The 5392-nt window shown below is 38.1% G+C and overlaps 1 protein-coding gene across 5 annotated transcripts in view; it reads right to left on the bottom strand.

Moving 5' to 3' along the window:
* rgs12b (regulator of G protein signaling 12b) overlaps window positions 1-5392 on the bottom strand; it is a 62399-nt gene that overhangs the window by 37531 nt on the left and 19476 nt on the right. The window lies entirely within an intron of this gene.

Below are 5392 nucleotides of genomic sequence, written 5' to 3'. Positions count from 1 at the left end.
TTGTGAGATATAGATACAAATCTATATATATATATATATATATATATATATATATATATATATATATATATATGTATATATATTTAGAGAGAGTGAGACAGACACGGACAAAGAAATTCAACACAGACTGTATCAACCAAACATACAGAGACGCAAACATTGAACTCATTTACTCACTGGATCTGCAGGCATTTCAGTAAAAGTTTGCTGCTCCATGAAGACGCGTAATCCTCAGCACCGCATGTGAGAGATCTTTTAAGTGAACATTGTCGTTAGCTGTCTAATATGTGTGTGAGTGTATGAGAGAGGAGAGACTAAGTGCTGGTTTTCAAATGTCCAAATGGCTACAGAATGTCGCTGTCACCAGATTCCCCCTTTCCTCCCGTGCGCTCTCTCTCTCTCTCATCCCTCCCTCTCCTCCTCCTCTTCCCTCTCTATCGTCTCCCCTTCCCTACCTCAGCCCACCCCCACACCTCCCCTTACTCCCTCCCTCCTTCGCCTTTGCCGCTGCACCCACCCTCACATAATTTCTATTCCTCCCACATTGCTGCCGGCTGACACACACACACACACACATGCACGCGCACGCACACACACACACGAGACAAATGTGTAGGCATTACTGCAACCCCCCCCCGCCCCTCCCGTCATTAGGCAACACACACCCACACAAAATTTGCGCAAAGTTGAACGTGTTACCCTCAGCGCTCTTCAGTTGTCGGCTCAGAATGCCCCACACATGTCTGGAGAGTAAGCTGACAGTTTTGATGTTTAGGAGGCGGAGGGGGGTCAAAAACGCAAACAGACGAAGAGGAGGGGGGCACTGGATGAACGACGCAATGATTCGTTCTGAAAGACGGAGACTGACAGCTAAGACAGCTACCTGCAGGAAGCGCTACGTGTTAAAAAAAAGTGGCTGCATTCCTCAACATGCCTTGACACACAGTGGAGGTACTCACCCCAACACCTTCTACCACACACACACCCCTGCTGTCTACCCTTAACTTGGCCCAGGGGTGATGACAGCAAATGTAGCACCACTCAATGACACTGACGGCTGATAAATAACCAGCAGTCAAGAGGCGTTTACTGGCAATCAACAGGGACAGAATGCGTTTTCACAGCATTATAAACGTAAACAACATACAGGTGAAAACAGATGTTCACATATTTTGACTGAAAAACACAGCGCTTTTTTTTTTCTCACTTTCTCACGTTATTCTAGGTAAATGTTACTTGTTTTAGGTCGATTAGTATTATCAAATATATGTCTATTTAATAATTGCCAGAATAACTCCATTTCACCAGACAGAACTGGTGTAATGGTGTCAGGTTTGTAGGCCTGCTTTTCATCTCTGCCCCAAAATAATGTAAAAAAAAAAACAAAAAAACAATGTTTTCTTTGAGCCACTTTATAACAAATTTGGTCAGAATTTTGTTCTGTCCTTGAGGAAAGCACCACTCTTACAACAAAACATCCGCATAAAATGATGCTACCACCCTTCCACTCCACAGTTGAGATGGTTGTTATTAATCTGACAATAAGTCAGATATAAAAAAAATGGCTAATTATCCAGATTTTTCATTTAATCACATAAGCCTTGTCTTTTTATATAATATTATAAATTTTCCTAAAAACAAAACAATATAATATTTTTTAAGTAAAATAATAAATGTCTTATTGCTTGAAATACAATAACAGCATTTCTTTAGAGTATGCCTCATTATCCGTAGCAAGTTATGAATCTGTGGCTAAAAAAAATACTTCTAGCACCAAACGTGAAAAGCTTAGACCTTTCTGACTGAATTAACATGTAGGTAGGGTAGGGCTGATTAATTTGATTGATAAACAATTGAAAAGAAAAGGTGCTTAATGGGAGACTTTCTTTTTTTTTTCTTTTTTTTTTTTACAGAGTTTGAACCAGATGAAGATGAAAACTATTTCACTTGAAGATTTGAGCATAGAACACTTTTACAGACAAAAGTTTTTTTTGTTTTTTTTTTTATCTTAAATACAAAATGTGGATATTTTTTAGTACAGTTTTGGCTCAGTTACTGCTCTGAGTGTGTTAAAATTATTGAACTACTAAATTGGTTGACAATTATTTTAATAATCAATTAATCATGATTAATCCTACTAATTGTCAAATCCCTACTTCCATCTTCCTTCTTTGCCCGTGGAAAAAATGTAAGCTATTTTTAAACCATAACGTTTCTAAACCTTGGTATATCTTCATTCTTGCAGTTGTAGTGTTGCCACACCTAATGCGAGACATCATCACCAAAGAATTAAAGCTGGTTGAAATTGAGTTCTTTTAATTTATTTGCTCAGACATTAGGCTTTGGAGAGACACCAATCATTTTCAAATAGACACCAACCAACCGTCTATGTGAAAAGATAATTAGATCAAACAGATGTTTGACGGTTCAGCAGAGACGTATAGACACCTTGAATTCGACTTTAATGTGATGTACATCGTCTTAAAAGGCTTGACAGAACAGACGACTGTAAGGCACTTAATTAGAGCAGTTCTGTAAGATGTTATTGGTTGTGCATTCCCACAAATTCCTTGAAACAGAAAGCTGTTTTGTTTTTGTTTCTTTCTTTCTTTTTTTTTACATTAAAAGGCCAACTGTTAAGTTTATTAGATTTTTAGAAACATCAGTCTCACTGCAGTCACATTTGTGTGTTTCGATTCAAACTTACAGCCTGTTAGGAAATATCTACGTAGCTGTGGTGTCCATAACAAGGTTTGAGTCAAATATGTTACATTTACCAAAACAACGACGCTACAACGAATGTCGCAGGGCAGCTGTAGCTACAATGTAGCTCACCACCATCAGCATGTGAATGAGTGAATGCAGTATGAAGCGCTTGACGAAGCACTTTACAAGTTTGCCTTATTTGTGATATAACTCAATATCCTTTAAGTTTCTTTTTCGAAATGTAATGCTGTCTGTGTAACGTTTTTTAGAAAGCGCATGATGGAAAAACAAATCTTCCTACTTCTACGCAAACAGCCAGTTATGAATGCAGGATATTCTAAAAGACAAAGGAAGTTTCTGCACAGCACAGAACAATGTTTCAGTCCCCAGAAATGCTACATGCATTAATCATTCAATTTTAGTCTGTTTGAACAGCAATCAGCCACACAATAAGTCAATTGTGTGGCTTATTATTCATACATCTAAATTGTATAACTTTCTTACAAGCTATATTTGCACATTTGACCTCTAAATGATTAGTTTTGCTTAATGTTATTTGTCAATCTTCCTTGTGTGAAAGCTTAACACACGTGTGACCAATTCAGCACAAGTTTTATACCAAGCACATGAACATTTTTTTTGTTTGTTTGTTTGTTTTTTTTTTTTTTTTTATGTGCCATGTTGCCCTTTGAAAAAGTTAATTTAATTAGCTGCCTGCAAGGGGAATGGATATGCTGTATTGGTGAGACGAAGTAAAGTTTTTTTGGCCTTCAGTGCAGGCTATTTTTTTTCCAGTCTATCTTTTTATTGAACAACTAACTGACCTTAGATATGACATGTAGGGCCATAGCTAAGGTCACTTTTATTACTTCTTTTGTGACCTCCTAGATTAAATGTTGTTACACTCTTGAAGTCAAATTGGTCGGCAGGCCACTCCTGGGAAGATTTAAAACTGGTGCAGAAATTCTAAATATGATGCCAAATGAATGATAAAGCATAAATGTTATGTTTTGTGATCACTCAGATGACAAAGCATAGGATTAGACTGGATAGATCTGCCCTTATGGGTCAGGCACATCGTCCCCAATGGCATCAATGACGATCTAGGATGTTTTTTTCAATACTGGTGTCGATACAGATATGTTCAGTCGATACAGGGTATTCAGTCAAACACTCATCTTTAAAAATTAAGCTGGATCGACAGTAAGCCTATAGGTCTGGCCTGAATGTACATACAGTACCACATATTCAGCAGTAAAACATATTTGAATTTTCACCGTGACATCTGAAAGCTCCTAAATGTGTGCATACATGTACGTGAGTCTACATACCGTTTGTGCTTTCTGTGTCAGTTCCTCACTAATGAGTTGAATGCCAGCTTGTTGCTCATCGGAGCTCGTTAGAAGAGCGAGCCAACACTTAGAACCCATTTACCCCCCACCTCAATCACCACACAAATACACACCCACACAAAAACCAACCCCTCTTTCTTCTCCCCCCCGATACACAGCACAAAGCTCTCTCTGTTTGTGAATATTACAGCATGTGCGGCAAGAGAAAATGGCCTAACAGCCGGAAGAAAAGAAGTAGGATAGAGGCAGCAGGAAGAGCCGAGAAGAAAAAAAAAAAAAACTTTGACGTGGGATGACGATGGGACATCCAAAACTCATGCAAACAGTGTGCAGTTTAACCTTGCAGAACTGAATGTTTCCAACGGAGCTGATGACAATGAAACAAAGGGAATAAAATGATCTAAAATTTGACAACAAAATACAAATAGTCTTAAGGTTGAGGTCAACTATTCACAATAACCTGTGTAACCGTAGAGCTGCTGCTCTTCCTCACATGTCACCGTCAGACTGTTCGCCTCTGCAACCAATTTGTGAAGTCTCTTCACAGTAGACTCTAAAATAATCATCCTTTACAAAGAAGAAGTAGTATGGTGTACGTTGAAGTTGAGCAGAAATAAATAAAAGCTTCTCTGAAGAAGATCCAGTCTTTTTCTCAAAAAGTGTAAACACCCCTGGGTAAAATCCAGGTGTTTGAGAATAGAAATTATGAAAAAAAATAATTCCAAGCCCTATCCAGTTTTGAATATGAGACATGCCTCCAAGGTTTGTCTGAACACAGATTTTGGCCCTCCATCTCTCACTCTGCTTCCTGTTGCAGTCAACCAAAGAAAGAATGACAAAAATGTATGGGAAAAAAATAAAAATAAAAGAGTCACAACTGAAGCAGCCGTGGTGAGTTTGACTTGTCTGCTCCCAGGGTGCCCCAGTCGCCACTAAACAGAGGAAACATTTAACTGTGCTCTGATTCCTATCTCGGGGCCAAAGCTACTGTTATGAAAAGAGCCTCGGATGGCAAGACTCTCCTTCAGACGTAAACACACAGACAAGACTTTATGACAACAACACTGCAATTTATGCTCTTAGTTCAGTCCTCTAGCTATATTTTAGAAAAAAATAATAATACAATGGAAAATAAAGTATTGAAAACTGATTCATCTAATAGTAGCAAAGTCTATCTCACCATCCTAGCACTAAATCACACAGGTCAAATCTTGACTTTATGAAAGAAGATCTAAATAGGCACATTGTTAAGGATCTCATGGTTCTCAAATGACTGTACTCCAGGTCATTTCTTGAAGATAAAAAAAAAAAAAAAAAAAAAAAAAAAAAAAAAA

The sequence above is a fragment of the Poecilia latipinna genome, unplaced genomic scaffold, assembly GCF_001443285.1.
Source record: "Poecilia latipinna isolate Pla-1442-1.1 unplaced genomic scaffold, P_latipinna-1.0 Scaffold873, whole genome shotgun sequence".
Classification (NCBI taxonomy): Eukaryota; Metazoa; Chordata; class Actinopteri; order Cyprinodontiformes; family Poeciliidae; genus Poecilia; species Poecilia latipinna.
Note: the sequence above shows the minus strand (reverse complement) of the source record. Positions and strands in the feature narration are given on the sequence as shown.